This window comes from Pteropus medius, unplaced genomic scaffold (genome assembly GCF_902729225.1).
Source record: "Pteropus medius unplaced genomic scaffold, Ma_sr-lr_union100, whole genome shotgun sequence".
In the NCBI taxonomy this organism is placed as follows: Eukaryota; Metazoa; Chordata; class Mammalia; order Chiroptera; family Pteropodidae; genus Pteropus; species Pteropus medius.
This window is the reverse complement of record NW_024349519.1, coordinates 14,890,591-14,915,272: the sequence shown is the minus strand read 5'-3', so window position 1 is coordinate 14,915,272 and position 24,682 is coordinate 14,890,591. Positions and strand designations below refer to the sequence as shown.

The 24,682-nt window shown below is 34.2% G+C and overlaps 1 protein-coding gene across 6 annotated transcripts in view; it reads right to left on the bottom strand.

Annotated features, from left to right (window-relative positions):
- The window catches only part of SOX5 (SRY-box transcription factor 5), a 907,668-nt gene that overhangs the window by 759,287 nt on the left and 123,699 nt on the right, over positions 1–24,682 (bottom strand). For all 6 annotated transcript variants that reach the window (XM_039882498.1, XM_039882492.1, XM_039882491.1 and 3 more), the window contains exon 2: positions 16,413–16,494. The gene's annotated coding sequence lies outside the window, so the exon portion shown is untranslated. The remainder of the gene's footprint in view (positions 1–16,412; positions 16,495–24,682) is intronic.

Below are 24,682 nucleotides of genomic sequence, written 5' to 3'. Positions count from 1 at the left end.
CAGTATGTGTTAGGCCTTGTGTGTGACTTTTATAATCATATATACCAGGCTCCTTGCATTATTTTATGTGTATTAAATCATTTAATTCCAATACTAACCCTTTATTGGAATTATTCATAAATATTTCTTACCCTAAAGCCAGATGTCTCATGGAAAAAAACTTCTAAATAGAGAAACTTCTCTCTTATTGTTTTTTAAAACCAAAAAACAATAGTGAAGAATAAATAACATACACAAATATGTGGAATGGAAAGTAACTGAGAAAGCTGTACTCCTGGATACTTGGCATTTAACTGGGACATTTGTATTTGAACAATAATTCTACACCAAATGTGCCACACCCAAACAAATGTCTTATACCAGTGAAATGCCATCCATCACAATGAATTGACAATAATTTATTTGAGTTGCAAGTTGATAAAAATTAAAATAGTACTTGTAGAAATAAAAAGCAAGTAATCTAAAACTATTGGCCTTTAGTAAATAGTAAAATTTTCTGTACAAAGTATTGAGGTGAGGAGAAATTAATGTAATTTCTAAAAATCCAAGGAATATCTAATCAAGTATTTATGAGATATATCTGGGTTCCAGAAATAAATTAAAATAAATAGAAAAGTATACTTTCAGAGTCTCGAGTATTTCTTCCAAATCCTACATCCATTTAAGTTGGCAGGGCATATCAGTGGTTTATTTGGATATTGTCCACAGTTGTAAATGAGCATCTTTGTTTCTGTATTTTGGCACTGGACCATGTAAATGATTATATTGCTATATATTTAATGTAGAAGATATAAAGCATGGCACAAAGTAAAAGTACCAATTTTAGAAAACCATAAAACACATCAAATAACTTCGCTAAAGTCATCAACATAAGTAGCCTGCAAACCATGGGGCTGCTGAACACAGCATCTCTATTAACATGATCACTTGAGTAACCTTCTACTCTCTTCTCATATATTCAACCCAATACAGTAGACCCTGCCTTTGAAAAAGGAGTGAGGAGTCGCATAAATCATGCCTTCTCGGAGTAGTAGAGTCAGATGTGGTTTCCATGAGGGGTCTATCACCCCCCTATAAATCCAGAAGGGGTTCTGCAGAAAAGAAGGCACTCGCGCTTTTTTGACATCTTACATGCATCATGAAAGCCGACTATAATTTTCTTAGCAAGAATATTCAAGTGCCATCTTTTTACTGTCGTTTTAAACTAAAAAGGAAAGTAGGGCTAATATACATAATCAGTAAAATCGTTAAGTAGCCTAATTTTATTGCTCCAAATCCTACATCTTCTTTGATGACAAGCTTCTTACTTTTTTTTTTTTTTTTCTGCCACTTCTCTCCTCAGACTGTCTCTGGTCACATTAAAGTCCAATTTATTTGTTCAGGAAAGTTGAACTCAAGGTGAACACTCCATACTTATAATATTCCCTCTGATTTCTCACTCTCATCAACATGTACCTTTTCAATATTCTATTAGCCAAAGCCTGAACCTTGAACTTTCAAGATCACAGCTGGCCAAATGATAATACAATACACCAGTTGTTAGAGGCAGAAACAAAGTTGCAAGGGAATTTTCAGAGGTAATTAATTCAACCCTTCACTTAAAACTGGAATCCCCTATGTAATTCCACTATCATCATCTCAGATTTGGTCTGACTATTTCCAGAGATCAAATTTCACTTCGTTTTGAGGTAACACATCTGATTTTAACCACCCTTCACTGGTCTCAGTTCTGAATATACATGGGATCACTTGTGTTTTCACACCCAGATGCAGGCTCCACTCTTCACCCAGCTCAAAGCCCCAGGATGCTGATTTCTGTGAATCACATTAAGAGACCCCCTAGCTCCCAAGCTTCTAGTTGGGTTTTAAATAGGAGGCATCAGCAGGAGATCACAGAGAAAGAGAAGAGTGAGGTTAGGATATGTATTTCTGCAGCAAGCCCCTTACATGTGACTGTCAGAGTCTAGTGGTGTCTCTCCAGGCAGGTGAGTTTCTCCATACGGCATCCCTCCTGGTCCCTTCTGGCCTAGGCATGGTGACGACTCCCTACTATTATTCTCAGAGTACTGTGCTAACCCTTGTTGGTTCTTTTTAATGATGACATCGTTGATATATAATTCACATACTATACAATTCACCCATTTAAAATGTACAATTCATTTTTAATATATTCATAAAGTTATAAAACCATTACTATAATCAATTTTGGAACATTTTCATCACTATAAAAAGAAATCCCATACCCATTAGCAGTTACTCCCCATTTCTTCCCAGGCCCTCAGCATACGGCAGCGACTAATCTACCTTCTGTCTTTATAGATTTGTTTATCTGGACATTTTTTATAAATGGAATTATAAAATATGTCCTCTCTTATGACTGGCTTTTGTCACTTTGAATAATGTTCTCAAGGTTCATCTATGTTGTTAGCATATATCGATACTTCATTTATTTTTATTGCTATATCATTTCCATTATATGGATATACCACATTTTATTTATCTATTCATCAGTCGATGGATGTTGTTTTTGTTCTATTTGGATACTATGAATAATTCTGCTATGAACATTTGTACAAGTTTTTGTGTGGACATATATTTTCATTTCTCTTGAATGAACATAGGAATGAAGTTGCTGGTCACATTGTAACTCATGTGGTTTAAACTTCTGAGAAACTGTCAGATTCTTCCAAAAAGCTGCTTATTTTTCTTTCCCATTAGTGGTATATGAGGTCCTAATTTCTCCACATCCTCACTAACAACTGTTATTATCTGTCTTATTTTTTGTAGCCATCCTAGTGAATGTGAATTGATATCTGATTGTGGTGCTGGTATTTTTAACCCTGTTAATATCCTTATAATTACTCTCTGTAGTAAACTCTTCTTATATCATTTCATTTAAGTCCATCATCTGTTTCTTGCCAGATCCTGACTGACTCAAAGTCCAACTCTTTTTCATATTTTTGAGAATTGTTTTGAAACTCTCCCCAAGTTATTCTTTTTCATGGCTATATAATTCTTCTTTGTATGAATGATTCGTTTCTAGATTATTTACCTAATTCATTAGCTTTAGACATTAAATTGTCAATGTCCTTCAAATTATTTTACCCATAAGTGACACATGTGAACTGACCAGTGTACATTTTACTAGGCGATTATGTCATTGGCTATGGACACTATATTTCTTCTCTCAGTGCTGTTAGAAGTGACACTACCTCCTGTTTGAGCGGCTATGTCCTACTATGGCTTATACTGAACATAAAATCAACCATAACGTCTTGACTATGGAATATCGATTCAGAGATCCCTTACATATTACTGACCGATTGATTTTTTAAAATGACATGTAAAATTACTTTAACACTATTAAATTTCATCTCATTAAGTTTTGGCCAACAATGAGCCTATCGCTGACTTCCTATGCACCAAATAAGATAAAATGAGTAAAGTACCAAGTATCCTTGTCAGAAAAGTTCAAAGTGTTAGTTTCCTTGCTGTCTTTCTTCCTTCATCAAAGCTCTTAATAAAAATATAAAGAAGATAAGCCAATGACTAAAATGTTTGGCACCTGACTACAGACCACTCTTCAGACTAATAACCAAACACTAATTTATATTCTTTAGATATGGTTCTTCAGCTACTAGTCTATATTAACATACTGTTAAGCAAACTAATTTCCTTCTAAGAGTCTCAGAATTTTGTGATATAAAACTATATTTTATAAATGATGACATCTGATAATAGTGTAGCCCTATTAAAAAGAAGTAAATTTTGCATGATTGGATCTCAGAGAATGTGTACTAGCTTCCGGTGAACATTGTTTTCCCTCTAAGTATTTAGAAATGATCTATATAATAACGCAATCTAGAATTTTACTAAATTCCTTAAAATATAGCATTTTAAAATTATAACCTTTTCTCCCATTTTTAATTCAGGATAACATTTATTCATCTTGAGTCTTTTGGCATTTCCTTTCTCCGACATGCTATTTCAAATTTTACCAACGAGTCTTCAAAAATAAAGTCTAGTTTGTAACCACCTCAGCCCAATCCATATCCTTTCCCAATATGTATGGGTTAATTATGGATACTCTGACCATTTGGTGCTTGAAATCAAAACATTTAAATATTATCCTTGATTGTTCTTTTCAGCACGCATCCACATTCAAACCATCAGCTAGAGTTATGCAAAATATATAAAATTTTGACTACTTCTCGTCGTTTCACTACTGTCACGTTAGTACAAGTCATAATCAACTCTCGCTGGATTGCTCTAATGGTCTCTCCACTGATTTCCCTGCTTCCACTTTTGTCCCCCTATAGTATATATTCTCCACACAGTAGCCAGAGTAAGGTTTTTAAAATGGGCATCTGATCAAGTCATTCCTCCAATAACAACCAGTTTCCCATCACACTTAGAATAAAATCCAAGTGACCTAACCCTGCCTTCCTCTCTAATTTCATCTCCCTAATGCTCCCTCCCACCCTTCCTCCTACCACTTGCTTTAACTATACAGGCTTTCTTGCTGTTCCTGGAACTTAATATACTCATTGTCTCTTCCGGGTCTTTACCTTTACCATTTCCTCTCCCTAAAGTCTCCCCATAGATTTTCACATGACTTGTTATCACTTAGGTCTCAGGGGTCATCTCTTTGGAGAACTTTTCCCTGCCTCTTTCTCTAAAACAGCACTTCCAACTCTACTCCTTACTCTACTTTATTTCCTGCATTTAATTTATCACTATCTTGAAATATGATATATTTGTTTTCTTATTTCTACCTTCACCTTAAAGTCTAAGAACTTTCAGAGCAGGGTTTTTTTCTGTCTTCTTCACCAATATATTTCCAGCATCTATAATAATAACTAACACAAAGTGGATGCTCAAAGCAATAATTTCTAAATGAATTGAATGTAAACTCCAAAGAAAGAAATCTAATAATATAAATTCTGATCTTGGTGGAGACAGGAAGAAATACAAAGCCTTGAGGGCCACTTTGGTGAGTCTTCCAGTCACACAGTGCATTAGGACCCCTACATGAGAGCACAGCCTTCATTCACTAACTAGATCAATCAACAAACCAACAGGTCCAGTCTGAATCCTCAGATATCAAAAAACAGCAGCATATGAGAGCCTTCAATCTCAAGTGTGAGGCATGGGTATTTTTTTTTCCTATCTCAACCACCACTCTCCCAATTATTATAAATGAATAAAGTAGATTGAAGCTAAGGAAAATAAAGCAAAATTAGAATCTGGCAAAAAGCAAACCCAGTGCCTGGGGCAGCCTGGGGCTGATGGATGATGACAGCTAGCAGACAAATCCTGTTCCCCATTCTAAATTCTGTCTACTAAACAAATTAGCAAGCTCATCAATATCTGCACGGCATTTACCTTCTGCAGCAACAGCTGCTGCAAATTCACGACACTGACTTTTTGGGTTGTGGTCTTGCGGATGGGACACAATTATCGGCCAATCAAGGTGGGAGATAACAGTGTTGACAACTCAATATTATAGGAAAGGGTTTTGCAAGGGCTTGGAGAATAAACAGCTTGAGGGTCACCTGCACTAAATCTACTACTTGCTTTCACTCCTCCCCCAAACACTAGATGTTTGAATGAGATATGAAAGTTAACTCTTTTGCTAGTAATTAACTGTACAAAACATATAATAAAATATTAAGTGATTAAGAAGAAACTTGTGAGATATATAAGCTGATATCTGGATTATGCTTTAAAACATGGTCTTTTTTATGAAAACTAGTACTCAGTGTGAAAAATATATTAAAAATAGCAAAAGTCTTCTATTCTTTAAAAAATTATGACACAATACTATCTTTTGTTTTAGCATGAGAAAAAATTTGTCCCTCATCTTCAAAGAAGAGAGATAAGACCAAATACAACAGATACCACACAACAAATACATCTTTCTCTTCGAGGTTTAAAACGAAAATAGCAGAGGAAAGAAAAGGTTTTTATGATTCATTTTACAAGAAATGGTCTATATGCATCTGCATGAAGATAAGGATGGCAAAATAGTCTTAAAACATCCTATACTGTAAGAACATAAAACTAAAGTGGCTTAGTTAATGATGTACAATAGTATTTTAGAACTGAGACCCTGCCCACTATTAAGTAATTAGAGGAAAGGTGACTGAAAGAAAATGGAAGAGACAGTGAACTATCTGAGTCTATTTCAAAAAATTTCTCATTGGAGTCCTGAAATTCTTCAAAGTGGGTTTTATCACTTACACCAAGAGAAATCCTGCACCTCTCTCTGGCTAACCATGCCCCTTTATACTAAGAATAACAAAGCAGTAGAGGCATCCAAGAGAAGGCAAGTCTTTGAGAAAGAAAAAGAGAAGGTCATCGAGAATCTTACTGTTAATGACTGATGCCAAGACAGAACACAGAAGTGCCAGGCACAGATTTGCTTCTCCTGTGCCTTCAGCAAATTCTGACTTCAATAATCTGTGCAGAGGCTGCCTTCCAAGCCTAATCTGTGAAGGGACCCCATCCCATTAGAATTGCCATTACTGGTTGACATTTGTTGGCTGTCCAAAGACAAAGACTTGGCTACTATTGGGGATAGATATCAAGGTCCTTGTCAAATGAAGATGTCTCACAGAACAGGTGTAGTTATTCCTACCTCTCCTCTGCTCTGAAGCATTTGGTACCTGTCTTATTAAGGCACTTATCAAGGTGTACAATTGATATTTGTACAAGTATTGGTATCCCATCAGATTGTGAGAAAACATGTGTAATTCTTTTAGGGGTGCATCTAGAATAGTATCTGAAAGAGGTGATCAATGCTTAATCTTAATAAGAGGTGAGCAAAAGGATATCTTCTTGGTCACATTTCCTTTAAGTTAAAAATAAAGATGAAAACACAGTAGAAGAGCATTATTCCAAACAAATGTAGTATTTAAATTTTTTTACAATCATAATATTCTTGTTGGCTTTCTGAAAAAGTCTAAAGGCTTTTTTCCAAATTATGATAAAACTTTTCACTAGATGGCGGGCTTCAAGAGGTCAGAGACAATTTTCTCTCCCCTAACATAATGCTTGATGATCTCATAGATTCTCAGTAAATGCCTGTTGATTAATGAGTAGTCTATTAAGGCCAGCTAGATATTGATAATTCTCCCATTTTTCTTCCTTTCACTCATTACACTTTTAAAAAAATTATTTTAAATGATCAGTCTCTTTCTTAGTGAATAAGAGCTTTATCCAAAATGTACCAACACAGGAGCGAGGACTGTGGGGGCATTCACTCAGGCACAAAGCCTGGAGGGTGAGAACAGATAATAATGAACTATATTTTTAAAAGAGCTACTGTTTTGTCAGCGGCCTCAGGTCTTCAGATCCCAGAAACCACAAATCAGTGTCTGGTATCAGCCACCTACAAGGCTCGATCAAGGGAATTTTAAGAGAAAAGCCATTTTAAAAATGAGAGTATTAATGGTGACTCAAAAGAGTAGAAATAATTGGTAAAAAAAATTCTTTCCCTATTGCTTTCTGATTTGCTGTGTGACTTCAGATGGATAAGCAAGTTCTCTGTGTCTTATTTTCCTTTTCTATGGAGCTGAAGGAAAAACTACTGAAACCCATTAACTATCAATAATTCCAATAGGATTAATTTAAATATTTCTACATTATGTAACCCCTAAAGTTCCCAGAGTGTGACTAGCATAATTAAAGTAATTCTATAGCATCCTCCTTATGAAAATATACTATCGATAATGTATATTCGGGATAGCTATCTCCCTCATTATCTATTCTTTGGTCCTGGAAATAAGTAACTTTGGGGGTTTTTTTACGGATCCTGACAGGCTGGTGCCTTGTCAAACTCCTGCTTCTAATCTTCAAGAACTCTCAAGCTGAAAACCACTTTCAAACAGGGATTTCCTGGGTACCACTAGTATTGACATCAAAGCCTCAGTTCAAGGGTCATATCTTCTCTTCCACCCGCCTGACGGCTCTATTTGGCCTGCCCTCACCGAACGAAATGCCCTCTTTATCTCGAAGAAGTGCTGACTGCTATGAGAAGGAGTCTGAGGAGGGAGGTTATTGGTTGCAATTGTTTGAAAGATTCTGATAATTGCAGCTAGGGATCCATCCACTCATGTCACATAAGTTGGAAAATGGGTCAGACATAATGCATTTGGTTAAGTGTCTAAACTGAAAAGGTGCTATTTTATTTTAAATGCCATAGTCTTTACAAAGACTAAGGTTACTGGTGCAATGCTCTCTCATTTTAAAACGTATCAGGGACATGCCCTCTGAGGGTCAGGCTTTCATTTGCTGATGTTAATTCTCAGCTGCCTGCTCCTCGTCCTTCATTGTACCCTGTGTCTTAGCTGGGCACGCTCTTGATTCCCTGCTATATCCAAACGGTCCATGTAAATAGTGTTTATGTTAAGGAAGTCATGTTCAGTGTGACTGGAGCACACAGAAACTGATGTTGTTGTCACTTTAGATTAAGCTCTTATTTTTGTAAAGGAGGCAATTGGAGCAGGCAGCTGAGTGGCCGAATGAAATATTCAGCTCATTTCATTTAGAGCTGTCCTGTTTCCATTGTTCATGCTGGCAAGTCTGGTTAACCCTGTGGATGCTGGCACAGTAGCAACCCCAGCTTGGTCCTGTATCCACACTCAGGCTTCCTCCGGCTAACACATTTCAAGTCATCCATCCACACACCTAGAAGTAATCAGGTGAATAATGCAGGAACAGTCATCCCTGGATACATCTTTGTGAACTCTTGCTCATCTGTGAGCCAAAAATGGATTCTTTAAGAAGGAGTTGTCTGTATGTGTTTAGAGTATGTCTAAATCTCCAGGTACAACTGGAAGATAGGTAAGCACAGAGATGCTTAGAACATAGCGGTTTGGTGATGATAGCTAAAATGTTAAAATGTAAAATGTGTTTACCAAAGGAAGATGTTGGGATTGATTCCTCAAAACATAAATACTGTCTTGTGACAAGGAGTTATTTAAAACACAGGTAGACACCATCATCTTAAAACAAATGTATTACTTACATAAATTTTTCTTTGAAATGTACTATATGGAAGGACTTATATAGAGAGAACCTTAACAGTACTTTGCTACTACTTTCCCAGGAGTACCATTGAATAATTGCATCCTGGCTGCTTTTTGGAATTTGAAGCACTTGTTAGAGACTCTCCTACCATGACAACATTATAATCCATTCAGACCAAAATGTTTTCTTCTGACTTATGAGGCTTTCTCTTTCCCTCTCTCCCCACTTCCCTCCTTCCCCTATTCTCCTTCCTTCCTTCTTCCTTTTTTTTTTTCTGGTTTAACAAGTTAAACCAGAAAAAGTGGTTGAAGAAGTGATAAATTAAATACTGTCTCCAGACATCAAATCCCTGGTTAAATGAAGGATTTTTAAGTTTTTTACTCATAAGAAAATGCTTTGTAGAATGAGTGATTTTGTCACCTGAGAAGGTAGAAATTCTTCTTAGCCATAGCTTATGGACATTATTTAACATCCATATAAAGTTCTAGTCATCATTGAAAATAACTAATTATTATTATAAAGAGGCATTCGATTCCAAAAACATGATGAGTGAAAATTATAAACTAGGCTCTATGCTAGGCTAAAAGTGACCTTCGCAGTATCTAAATATTTAATTAAGTATCTATTCTGTGGACCCAGGTTTTTTGAGAGCTCAAAGCTTATGCAATTTTAGAATAAGAATACAAATTAAAATTTTTAATTTAACATGAAAGTGAATATTTATTTATAATAAAAGAATTCTAATAAATTACTTCTTTAAAACATTCAGAAATATCATAAACATCACAAAAAAATCTGGAAAAAAACATAATATTTATATTAATTAGCTCCCTAACCACACCTCTATAATGTTTTTTCCCCTGCAGTTGTTGGCTGCATAGTCTTTGATTGCCTCTTCTGTAAATATTTTCTACAGAGAAAATAGAAATATAATCTATTCTTTTATTTAGTATGTTTAATCAAAATTTGTTTTTAACTATACATAGTTGGGATTCAAAAATCATGCAACTGCACAGACGCAGTGCTACTTGCTGCTTGCATTATTGCTACAAATTTGTGTCCTAAAAACACAGATATTGGAGAAATTCTATTTCTGTAATATCCATCAAAGAAGAAAAATATTTATAATGTGTTAATAGTAGTGTAAACTGCATTAGTCATTAAATTTCTGCCAGGAAAGAACTTCTATTGTGACTGGGCATTGATACAAACCATATTCTCTATTTATAATATTACACATCTAATAATAAGAAAGATTTTCCACAGAGTGGATTCTGGCTCTGTATATTTCAAACCTAGTTTCTCCCCTCCATCCACATGTGTCAGGTGTCAGTGCTATAGGACATGTATCCATAGGACAATATGGCCTCCGGCTCTTCACTGTGTGTCACAACACTCTAGTGAATTGCCAAAGTGGAATTGGCAAATGTCATCAATACCTTTACTATATATAGAAGTGTTTGCAAACAACATAACTATATCCCATTTAATTTAAAATCAGTACATCCCTAGTAATTCCCTCTTTGGTGGACCTCCACCCACACACACCGAAACAAAATCGTGGTCTCTCTAATGCCACTGCAAAACAGGAAAGGAATGAAGAAAGTTAAAATAGAGGCCCTGGTCGTAAATGATTGCAGTTAAAATAGCTTACTTTGCAAATTTTAGAAGATCTGTGGTCATTTGAACCCACTGCCTACAGCTTCTCCCCAAATCCAGGAAATAACTCAGGAGAAAAGGGATGTAAAGCTTAGTTTTTTCTCTGGTAAAATAATTGACTGCTTTTCTAGTTGAGCAAATGTTTTTTAAATAACAAATGTCAGATATCTGTCAATAGTTGTGATTATAAATACCTAGTAAAAGAATTTATTTTAAGACATAGTGATTCTAATTGGTAATTAACAGTAATTGGAGAATTCAATGAAAAATAAAAAAGAATGATGTTTGGAGCAAATTTTGTTCTTGAAATTATAAAACTGTTAGTACCAATTTTCTGAAAAAAAAAACCTTCTGTATCTAAAGTATAAACAAAATGTGGAATTAAATATTTTTTTAATTGGCACATATTTTAGCAGCTAAAAAACAAGATAATGGTTAAGAAGAGCAGACTGAGCTAGCCATTGGCAGGAAAACTATGGAAATATACATTTGGAACCTTGTTTTCCAAAGAAACTACAGAAATAAATAAGAAAAGGAAATGACTATAAATTTAATTTTGATGGAATTTTTCTCCTGTGCTGACTCTCAAAAACAAATTGCAATGTAATAACATATTATCTCTAAAAAATACACATAGCCATATTTGTTGTATAAATAAGTATAACATATTAACCATTGAACAAAATATTAAATCAAAATATTCTACATACCAGTAATGTAATAAAAGTTTTTATATTTTTAAAATAAGGTTTTCATACTGAGTTTATTCATTTGAATTCTCTTTGATTACGTACCCATATTGACTAAAAAGATAAAACATAAACTCTCAATATAATCTTTGGTTCTTAAGAAATCCAATCCATAATTCAGCATGCTCATGAAAGTAGCTAAATGTATCCAAGTTTTAATAGACTTCCTGAACCATTTGTTAGGAATTTAAAGAGAAAAAATAGTCTTAGAGTTAGAAATCAAATTCCAGTTGAACCTTCAAAGATAGATTGCCCAGTCTCTGAAGTAGGTAAAATGACTTATTTATTAGCTTTTCAATTTTTCACCTTTCCATTTTGTTTATTTTCTTCATTCTTCCTTCTGTTCTTTCTTTAAACCATAGGACTGGGTGGCCTTGCCCCAAAAAACATTAGCAAATGAAATGTGAATTATAAAAAATATTTCAAGACATCAAGTTTGTGAGGGAGGGTGAGGAAAGAATTAAGACATTTTAGAAAGTTGCCGAGTAACTGCAAAGCTAACACCAGAGCACAAGCCACCCCCCCTCCTCAAAGTTTCCAGAAACAAAACCAATTATAGTCAACTCAAAGTCAACAACTGGGAACATTCCAAGTCATTCCAATATATACATCAAAAGACCAAATTTGGACCTGCCAAGTCTAATTTCCTGTTTGGCTTCTCTGGTCTCTTAACCTAAAGAGACAAAATGCTTCAGTGTAATAGTGTTGCTACCCCAGATATATACCAAATATCACTGGCAATGCAGAATAAAACCACCCATGCCCCACACACATATCACACACACACACACTCACACATGCACATACACACATGTGCACCTACATTTTGGTTGTTTTGCAAGTTGCAGATTACCATAGGTTCAAATAAAGTATGCAACTGAACTGAAATTTATTATTAAATAAAATATTTAACAAAGCCTAGTAGAAAAATGACTTTTAAATATCACTGTCTAAAACAAGGGCTGGCACAGTTGGCCTGTGATCCAAATCCAACTCACCACCTGTGAAATAAGAATGGCTTAATGAATTAACACTTAAATCGATTTGATGACAGAGAACATTATCTTTGAACTATAATTAAGTCTCCCCCCAAAAAAATAATTCAATTTTTTTCATTATTTTACTCAATTATTATTACACTTTGAACTATGTTAATAAAAATTTTGTGGAAAATTTTTTTCTCTCTTAAATTATTTACATAATATCCTCAATTTTACCTCCTAGCTTACAAAGCTTAAAATATTTATTATCTGGTCCTTATCAGAAAAATTTTCTGATATCTGGTCTCAAACTATCCGATCTACAAAATTGTTTTAGCCCCACCTATTTATAGCTTTTATAATATATGTATAGATGCATGCATTTAGAGTATATAACATAAATACTTATATAAAAGATTTACAACTACCTCCTAATGCCTCCTAAGTTACTACCAGGAAAAGACCACAATAACTACCCCCTGAAAATAGATTCCTATGGAGAGCTCACAATAATGGATGGTATTTATCTCACCTCAGAGTAAAATGAAAAGGAGGTACTGATTTTACCCAATAATTTAGTTTGAAAATTATAATGCCCAGGGCTAGCGGGAGTAGGCAAGAAACTCATTTATACATTAGCCGTAGCAGTGTTAAATGGCACAATCTACCTGGAAAGCAATTTGGTAATAGATAACAAAATCCATTAAAATACATATACACTGTGATATGGTAAATTCACTTTTGCAAATGCAAAAATATGAAACAGTCACACACATAAAGATGTTCAATAAACTGTTATTTACAACAGTGACCTGCTCTTATCATTTTTTTTTTCTCTTCATAGCCCTACCACTCACTAAGCTATAGAAATGAGAAATCTTGGCACTATACTTTTTCTCTAACAACAACAGAACCAACAGTTCTTCTCCCTGTCTTCTCATCTTTTTCTTCTTCATCTCTACAACTACTGTCTTGGTTTAAGAATCTGCCATTTCTCTTCTGGATTGCTGCAATATCACCTTAGGTCTGGATCTGCAAGGTGAGGCTTAAGCTTATACAACATGGGGGCCCTTTTAAAGACACAGAATATAAAATTGTGAATACAAAATTGGTGTCACCAATGCCAACATTTAGAGAAGCATACATAACAGGAGGGAAATTTGGAAAGAGAAAGTACTCACAACTAATTGAAGTTAAAAACTCATAATTTTTGAAATTTTATAAAACATATGACCATGAGAACAGATTTTAAACTCCCTACCAAAATACTGCTAGAGGCCAATGCAATGCAAGTGTCATTTATTTAAACTGTATTTCAGCTTCTTGGGTGTGTGTGTGTGTGTGTGTGTGTGTGTGTATCTGGCTCCTTACCAAACTCTTAGTTCCTAAGGTCTGTAATTTCTAAGCCATCCATCCAATTACATTGCTAAAGATTAATTTTTAAAATGAAATTCTAAACATTCTTTTCCTACTTGAAAACTTTTCTTGCCAATGGGATATATAGCACTAATCCTTCCATGATATCATTTCCAATTCTCCAGCCTCATGCTCTGTTGTTTCAGACATGCTGCATTATTTAGGGTTCTTTTATGACATTATTTCAATTTTCATATACCTTAGCAGATATTCTTTCCTCAAACAAAAATGTATCTTCTTCTCTTTTCTGGCTAACATATTTCTTCCTGTGTTTCTATTCCAACTTACCTGTCAAAGCCTTCCCAGACCTGACAATAGAGTCAATATCTAGTTCGTTGGCCCACAATCTTCCAGTACTGCACTTATCACCTATTACAAGGACTCATTCACTATCTCTCTCCCTGAGAAATTAAATGCTTACTTAGGGCAGAAATCTTGTCCCAGCTATCCTTATTTCCCAAATGTCTGCATTAAGTAAGTACTAGTTATCCTCAGTTGAACAAATGAACAAAAAGAAAAAGGAAAAGCAAATACATCAAAAGGTTACTTTTATTGCTTTTGCTTATGGATATTGTTAGCAAGTGTTTTACCCTTATTTAAAAATATTTTTTATTATGTAGCTATATTTGTTTTATAAATGAGAAATTTAATTTATAATATTTCTTTGACGCTTACTCTAGTTTTCATTAGATCTGCTATCTAATTCTCAAAACTCTGCACACCTGTGCCAGGTTTATTTACGTGGCCAACAGTCTACTTGAAATCATGTTTAGATCCCTGTACACAATTAGCTAAATAAATATCATTAGTGCAGCTTCATTAAACGGTATTTTTCTTAAATATTTCTCAGTACACATATTTCTCAGTAAGTGAGCATCTATTAGAGTTTTGGCAAGAAAATCTTACAATGAATTCATTTCTGTAGGTATATATTTCAGGCACTAACTGAAAGAAATAATAAAAAATTTTGCCATCTGGAATAAAATAGTGATGAATACTTTAGACTTAAATTATGTTCATATGCACAAAGCCACTTTTCCAAATCACTATTACAATTCCTATGTCCCACATAGGATGCACTAAAGAAATGTTTCAAACAGGAAAATGTCCAAAATAATCTGATAATACTCTTGAATATAATCCTCATTGAAGCTGAACGTATTTTATTCTTTAGTGATGCTATCATTGTTACCCAGTAAATGTCTGCAGAAACTTTATAGCACAGATTTTTCTTTTTTTCTTTTGCATGATTTAAATGTTTAGTATACATCATTTAAATATGCTGTATGTAAAGCAGACCACATACACATAGGCATATTTAGATATAAATACAGATCAAGAACACCAAAAATGTAAACCACTGGGCATAAGAATAACACTACCAAACTGAAGTTGACACACTCTTAGTAGCTTTAGAGCCATTTGAATCCTGCCAAAATCTATACCTCTAGTTCAGGTATAAATTCATTTTCTAGCTATGCTATGATGGCTGGACCTCTCCCCAAATATGTTCCTGTTTTTCCTTTGCATGTCAAGTTATTCTCAGTTCATGCAATGTCACAACCTATGTCTAAGAAAGAGTTTATTTCCTAAATGGACCCACTCATACAGCCTTAGTTTGGATGTTAAAAAGAAAGACACTCTCTCCCCACCACACAAGCCTTCATGCAAGAGTTGCCTGAGATGAAATGTAGTACAGTAGAACGAACACAAGCTCTAGAGTCACGCAGTCATAGTGCAGAATCCCTGCAATGACATTTCAAGGTCTGTGTGCCATTGAAGCCAGGGAGCCTCTTTGAATTGTGGAATTATGGGTTGTATTGTGTCTTCTCCAAAATTCATTATATTGAAATCCTAACACCGAGTATCTCAGAATGTGACATTTGAAAATAGAGTCATTGCAGATGCCATTAGCTAAGAAGAGGTCATTAGTGTGGGCCCTAAACCAATATGACTGGTATTCTTATACAAAAAGGAAATTTGGACACAGAGACACACTCATAGAGGAAAGATGGTGTAAAGAGGTAGGGAGAAAATGCTATCTATAAGCCAAGAAGGGCTTGAAGAGATTCTTCCCTCACAGCCCTCAGAAAGAACCAAACCTGTTGACACCTTGATTTCAGACTTCTCCCTTCCAGATCTGAGACAATAAATTTCTGTCATTTAAAGCTCCCTGTTTGTGGTACATTGTTATGGCAGCTGTAGCGAACTAATATACCTGGTTTGCTCAAGTGTCAAATCCTTACTATAAAGGATTCAGTGCCATTATAAAGATTGAAAATTGCATGATAGATACTCAAAAGAGAAAGGCAATATTTTTATTATATTGAGTATAATATTTAAAGTTTTTATTTTATTTTCTTGAATCGTGCTGCTTTCCCCATTTAGTCAGCCAAGGAGCAGATACACCACATCTCAAAAGCTTGATACCTCATAAACTCACCTAGAACTTAGATGCAATCTCAGATTGTTGCCACACAGTTAAAGGAAGAATCTATATATAATTTAGATTTATCTACAAAAAATAAAGATAGTTACATTTTTTTGCACACTCAGCGTCTAGACAGAGACATACCTGCCACATGCAGGGAAGCTTGTCCAGGATTTCAAAGGATTCTCTTGAAGTGTGTCTTTACACCGTGGACTGATTAAAAAGCCTAGAAGAGAATAAGAGCTAAGTCATTTAGAGGCAGATTCATGGCATGTGGAGCTAAGGTGGACTCAAATAGATATTTGGGAAAATACCAGTGGATTGTGATAAGCTGAACATGGGTTCTGTGCTCTACAGAATCCTTAAATTCCATCTAAACAGATACAGAGCCATAGGCAAAAGGAAAGACAAAAGTAAATCAGTGTGCTTGGTTTGTTTTTAAAATCAAATGCTCCAAATCCTAGAACACACAGAAAAGAGAAGGCATAGTAGGAAATTTAAGGTTTCTATCCTAGGAACTTGGAATTTTAAAGACACCAAATCTGTTTCTAACGAAAGAAAAATAAATCCAGGTAGGAGAATCGATTGTGACAAGGACACTATTTTAGATAGGGTGTTCAAGAAAAAACCTCTCTGATAAAGTGACATTTAAGCAGAGACCAGATGAAGAGAGTAAGCCAGAGGGAGGAGCTTTCTGGACAGAGGGAATAACAACTACAGTGGTTCTCTCTTATTCAAGGTTTCTCTTCCTGTGGCTTCAGTTACCAGTGGTCAACTACAGTCTCAAAATATTAAATAAAAAATTTCAGAAAGAAACAGTGCATAAGTTTTAAATTGCATGCTGTTCTGAGTGACTCACTTCATCTCAACACATAGACACTGTATCATCTCACATCATAAGGGTAAATACAGGACAATACAATATCTTGAGAGACAGAGAAACATTCATAGGACTTTTCTTACAGTATAATTGTTCTAGTTTATTATTAGTTTTTGTTGTTAATCTTTACCATGCCTAATTTATAAATTAAACTTTATCAGAGGTATATATGTATAGGAAAAAATAGCATATGTAGGGGTCAGGACTTCCCATGGTTTCAGGTATCCATTGGGCATTTTGGAACGTACCCCCCACAGATAAGGGGGACTACTGGACCGAGGCTTGTGGTGAGAGCTTGCTAAGCATGTCCAGGAACATTAAAAAGGCCACTGCAGCTGCATGCGGCATAATGTGTATGTGTGAGAGAGAAGCAGGAAATGAATGAGGCTGGAAAAGGCCAATGGAAGGCTTTGGATTTTCATCCAAAATCCATTAGAGGGTTGTCTTCCTTCTTAAGTAAGCATTTTCATTTGAGATAATTGTAGATTCACATGCATTTATAAGAAATGACACAAAGAGATCCTGTGTTCACCCACTTTCCTCCAAAGGTAACATCTTGTAAAGCTATAGTACGATATCAAAACCAAGACAATTACATTAACACAATCAAGATACAGAACATTTCCATTACCACTGGAACTCCTCATGTTGCCTTTTTATAGCCACACCCATTTCTCTCCCACCCCACTTTCTCCTTAAAATCTAGAAACCATTACTCTTCACAATTTCTATAATTTGTCATTTCAAGAATATTGTATAAATGAAATCATAAATGCAACATAATTATCTAGAGCTCTAACCAGATTGGTGTGTCTATCAATAGTTCATTAATTTTTATTGCTGAGTAGTGTTCTATGGTATGAATCATTTAACCATTCACTCATTGAAGGACACTGAGTCATTTCCAGTTTGGGGTTGTTATGAATAAAGCTGCTATAAACATTTGTATACAGGTTTTTTTGTGAACATAAGTTTTCCTTTCTCTGGGATAAATGCCCAGGAGTGCAATTGCTGAATTGTATGGTAGTTGTATGTTAAATTTTCTTTAAAAACCTGCCAAACCATTTTTGCACAATGGCTGCACCATTTTACATCCACACCAGCAGCAGTGCATGAGTGAGTCAGTTTCTGTACATGCTTGCCAGTTTGGTGATGTTATTATTTTTATTTTAGCCATTCTGCTTTTCTCTAATGATAAATGATGTTAAATATCTTCTCATGTGCTTGTTATCTGTATATCTTCTCCCAGGAAATGTTTCTTCATGACTTTTGTCCATTTTCTAATTGAACTGTTTATTTTTATCATAGACTTTTGATAGTTTATACTCATAATACTAGTCTTTTGTCAGATGATGGTCTGCAAATATTTTCTCCCAGTCTGTAGCTTGTCTTTTCATCCTTTTAAAAAAATTTAATTTTGACAAAGTTTTAAATTTTGATAGTCTAATTTATCAATTTTTTTTCCTTTTATGGATCACGCTTTTATATAATTTCTAAAAATTATTTGCCTGGCTTGGGAAAATCCTGAAGATTTTCTACTATTTCCATAAAAGTTTTAGTTCTATGTTTTACATTTAATGTCATGATATATTTTGAGTTAAGTTTTATTTAAGAAGTAAGACCTAGATCAAGGTTTTTTTTGTTTGTTTTTTTTTTGCCTGTGGATGTACTATTACTCCAGTATCTTTTGTTGAAAAAGCAATGTTTCTTCTATTGAATTGGTTTTGCACCTTTGTCAAAATCAGTCCTATATATTTGTGTGGGTCAATTTCTGGGTGTGCTGTTCTAATCCATTGACATGTGTCTATCTCTCTGCCAATATCACACAGTCTTGATTAATGTAGCTATATAATAAATCTTGAAATTGGGTAGATTAATTTCTCCCACTATATTCTTCTATTTGGATTCCTTTGCCTTTCCATATAAATTTTAGAATATTCTTGCCTATATCTACAAAAAGTCTTGCTGGAATTTTAATAGGAGTTATGTTAAAACTGTATATCAATTTGGAGAAAAGTGATATCTTAACTATAGTGAGTCTTCCAGTCTATAAACATATTTATTCAGATCTTCTATCGAGTATATGTGGCTTTCGGCAAATAAGACCTATGTATGTTTTATTAAATTTATACCTAAGTATTTAATTTTTGAGTCACTGTAGATGGTATCATATTTTTAATTTTGGTGTCCAGTTGTTTATTGTTATCACATAGGAATATAATTAAATTTTGTATGTTTATCTTATATCCTACTACTTTGCTAAACTCATTTATTTGGGAAGTTTTTTTTTTAAGTTCCTTGAAATTTTAAAAGGAACAGTTTGATTTCTTCTTCTCTTATCTCTATTTTTTAAATTAATTTTTCTTATCTTTTTGCAGTTTAGAAATTTTAGCCCAAATTGAGTAAGAGTGTTGAGTGCAGACATTCTTGACTTTGCTCCCAATCTGAGAGAAAAAAAAATTCATTAAGAGTAATGTTTGCTGTAGATTTTTATGTAGTTTTTTTTATAGATGTTTTATGTCAAGTTGAGGAAGTACTATTTCTGAGGGTTATCATGAATGGGTATTGAATTTTTTTTCTGCATGAATTGATAGGATTAAATGCTGTTTCTTCTTTAGCCTATTAACACAGGGAATCACACTGATAGTTTTTCAAGTTATACCAGCCTAGCATCCTTGAAATAAATGAACAATTGGTCATGCTTTATCCTTCTTTTTTATAAATTGCTGAATTCTTTTGCTAATGTTGTGTTAAGGAGTTTTGTGTTTGTATTCATGAGGGATATTGGTCTCTAGTTTTCTATTTTTTTATACTGTCTGTCTGACTTTGGTATCTGTATAATATTACTTCCACAAAATGAGTGGTTTTCTGGAATAGACTGTGTAGTATTGGTGTTACTTCTTTAAACATTTGTTAGGATTCTTTAGTAAAGCCATCTGGAGCTGGTACTCTTTTTTGAAAGTTTTAAAATTATAGGTTCAATTTCCTCATTAGTTATTGGGATATTCGGATTATCTATTTAATACTGGGTGAGCTGTGATACTTTTTGTTTTTTAAGGACTTGGTCCATTTCATCTAAATTGTCAAATTTATGTGTGTAGCATTGTTTGTAGTATTCCCATAATACCCTTTTGAAGTCTGCAGGATCTGTAGTGATCAACTCCTTCTCATTCCCAATATTGGCAATTTGTGTCTTTTCTCTTTTTTCTTTGTTAGCCTTGCTAGAGGTTTGTCAATTTTATCGATCATTTCAAATAACTAGGTTTTAAAAATTGATTGTTTTTCTGTTTTCATTTATATTGATTTTGTTCTTAACATTACTATTTCCTTCCTTCTGCATGTTTTGATTAAATTCAGCTTTTCTTTTCTAGGATCTTTAAGTGGGAGCTTAGATTATTGATTTGAAACTTTTTCTGATATATACATTTGGTGCTATAAACTTCCCTTTTCAGCATTTCTTACCTGTGACCCACAAATTTGGATGTTGCATTTTTATTTTCATTCAGTGCAATGTATTTTTTTTATGATCCTTGAGACTTCTTTTGTGACCTATGGATTATTTACAGTGTATGCTGCTTAGTTTCCAAATGTTCAGAGATTTTCTTGTTATATTTTTGTTATTAATTTCTAATTTGATTCCATGGTGGTCAAAGATTATATTCCATACAATTTTAATTCTTTAAATTTGTCAAGATGTGTTTTAAATTTGTCGAGATGTGTTTTCTGGTACAGGATAGTGTCTATATGTGTATATGTTCCACAGTCACATGAAAAGAATGAGTGTTTTGCTACTGCTAAGTGAAATGTCCATTATGGTCTGTTAGTTACAGATGCTATTGAGTTTTCTATATCCTTGCTAATTTTGCCTCTAGTTCTCTATCAATTAATGAATAGAGGTATTGAAATCTTCAACTATATTTGTGAATTTGTTTCTCTTTTCAAATCTGTCATTTTTTGCTTCATGTTATTTTGCAACTCACTAATTTAGAGCATCCACATGTAGGATCGCCTTGTATTTTTGATGGAGCAACTCTTTTATCTTTATGTAATACCCTTCTCTGTCACTGGTAATATTTTTTGCTCCAAAGTCTATTGTTGCTGATAGTAATATGACAACTCCTGCTTTGTTTTCATTAATGTTTGCATGATACATCTTTATCCATCCTTTTATTTCAACCTGCCTACATCATTATAATTGAAGAGAATTTCTTATAGACAGTATATATTGGGTTTCAATTTGTTAAATACACTCTGACAATATATCTTTTAATTGTTGTACTTAGACCACTTACATTTAATGTAATTAACAATATGCTAGGGATAAAATCTGCAATTTTTTCATTTTTTTATATTTTTTATTTCTCTGTTTTTTTCCTTCAACATTTTTTCTAATTCAATTTTGATTTATTTATAGTGTTTCTGAGTGTCTCTTTGTATAGCTTTTTTAGCAGTTGCTTTAGGTTTCACATTATATGTACATAATTTGTCATAGTCTGATGGTGTCATCATTTTACCAGTCTGAGTAAAATGTATCATGAATCATGCATGCTCTATTGAATATTTCTGCAAATTGGTGAGATTAGTACATTAAAACTTTAAACATCAGAATAAAAGTAGTTATGTGTGATATTCTTCCTGTTTCTCCCCAAACTCTCCTGCTTTCCCCATCTAGAAGTACACATGCAGTCATACCTCCACTAAAAAGAGAACTGTGAAATTAATTGAGATTAGTCAGGGGGAAAAAACCGGACTGATCTGAAACACCACAATTTCTGTCATTTGATGTATATTTTTTGAATAGACAACATTAAAGGTAATGCCTATGAGAATGTATTTTCTAATGCATTAAAGTGAATACAAAACTGAAAAGTCTTTGACATTGGGGCAAATTTTCCATTTATTTTATTTATCAAGGACCATCAGTAATTCATAGTCTGTTAAAATTACAAGAAAGTTTAACAATTACCTAGGCTATTGTTCACCTTTTCTATAAAATACAACTTAGAGATGAAGTTAACTTGAATAAGGTCATAGGCAAGAAAGTAACAGAGTTGAGCTTAGAACTGAGATCTGATGTTACTGAACTATACAATAAAAATATTAGTTTTTTTTTAATCTGAAGAGTGTCAACAATCTGCTTAAAAATGCAGTTATGCCTCATTTCCTTAAGGAGAGCAAAATAAGAACATGGCAGATGGAACATCATAACTCTTCTACACGAGAATTTAAGCAGGACACTGGAGTTTAAACTTACCCACTTGCCAAAAGTATCAATTGATAACAAATAAATAGCCCAACCATGGATATTATTGCAGACGCTGGCCCACAAGAGGTTCCAAAAATAAAATTGAAAGAGTTAGCATGTCCTTTTTCATTGTGTATCAGTGATTTTTTTTCCCATATATTCAAGTTACCACAGACTGGCAAATTGAAGGACACTGGCGTATTTTCCACAGTATGCAGTTTTTACTCACTTTAGATGTAAAAACATTTGAGTGTGTCCAAAAGGGACTGTCCTCAATTCCCAAAATATTTTATACTCCCTGATTCATTTTGTGAAGGATCAAATCTCTAGCTTGTAGCTCTGAGTGAAAGATTTCCCCTTTTAGTCATGAATCTTCAATGATCCAAACTGTAGAAAAAATTCTTGCTCTATATCTTTCATTTATATTCACAGTCAGATACTATAATTAAATAATAGAGTTTAATTTACTTGGGCTCAAATCCATTACTTTTTTTTTCTTATTTTTACTCATCTCTTTTCTCTGAAACATATCCCAGTATTATTATTATCTTTCAGCACACAAATACATAGATCTGTGAATCTATAATGAGATCTTATTTTTTTTAGAATAGATTTTGTGTTGATTAAATGTCTAAATTGGCTCCACTTAGACGTTTTCTAAATCTGAATACCTGATGATCCTACTGAAAAAAAAAATCATTTTTAACAGCTGACCTCCTAGCCAAGTACACATATTATGTTTATTCCAGGGAAAAACTTGGTTCACAAGCTAACTTGGGTTCCTTGACCTGATGTCAACGAAGGGTGAATGTGCTAATGCTCTGCACCCAAGTGAGAATTCAAATGCTCTTCCATTCCAGCCCAGTGGGCTGGCCAAATGACAGAGCATCATCGTTCAGCATCACACACAGAGTCATCTGCCTTCTTCTCAACCAGTGGTGCCCTGTGTGATGAGGAGGAGGGCAAGGAGTGAAGGTGCAAGCACTCTAAAAGGGAAGTATCTGACTCAGAAAGAAAAAACTAAGCTATGCAGCTGCCATTGTGTCCAACTCTTTAACCATACAGAACTTTCACGCCCCTAGACTTTCTATTTTTTTACTAGAGGAGAGGAAGTTTGCAGAATTTGTATTCACACATCCAGTGTTATGCTCTCACCACATGCCTATGAAACTCCCTTGTCAATAGAGCATTTACCCTTGCCTTTTTCTCTTTTTCAAGATTTCTATTCCAAATCCCCAGCACACTTAGAGCAGTGATCTCAGAGGCATTTCTATAGCTGATGCAAATTATATTTCTTTGTTTGCCTCCTGGAGATGGGATAGGAAAAGAAAAGAAGTGTAAAAGCCCCAAAGTGGCAGTTAAAACCAAAACAGCCGATGAAAGCTCATGACATTTTTCACTGGTTTGCTGTGTAAATGCCCCCTGCTAATTTAGAAAAGCCTTTGTGGTTTATAACATTAAAAAGTAAAATAGACATACCCCTCTGCTGATGTACATGGACCAAAGGTAAAATTGTACTTTACCAGTTAAAGAAAAGCAACGTATGAACGAGACAAACAAAAACTTATAGACACAAACAATAGTTTAGTGGTTACCAGAGGGAGAGGGGCGTCGGGGGAGGTAGATAAGGGTAAAGGTGGTCAAATATAGATTTGACTTTGAGTGGTGAACACACGATGCGATATACAGATGACGTATTATTGAATTGTACACTTGAAATCTATAGAATTTTATTAACCAATGTCACCTCAGTAAATAAATTTTAAAAAAATCAGTTGGTGAATAGCCCAAATATCTTCAATATAGACAATGAATTCTTAATAGGAATCTAATTTTCATTACTTATAGGCCAAATTTCAACATAAAAAGACTTGTTCCCCTTTCCGGTCACAGTAGTATCATGGTTTAAATGTAAACTATAAGGTAACTGACATCTAATTTGGATAAGACAGTACATAATATTTTAATGCTTTTCACAACACGAAGCCATTATTCCTGATTACAAGCAAAAATCCCAAGAATACGCCAAAATCTATATTCTAAAAGTAAAAAATGATCCCAAATTAACCCCTCAGCCAAAATACTAAAGACTGAATGGATAAAGAAAGTAAGAACTACATACCAAGCCACGGATTAGGCTGGTAAACTTTGTTTCATCCTACAGCTCGTACCCCCAGCTGAAGGTACAGAGTAAAACAGTATTCAAGCCTCCTCTACAAATAAGATCAAATTGCTGGTCCTCGTATTAGTGTCATAGACAGTTCAACCCATCTTGAGTACTATGTCAAA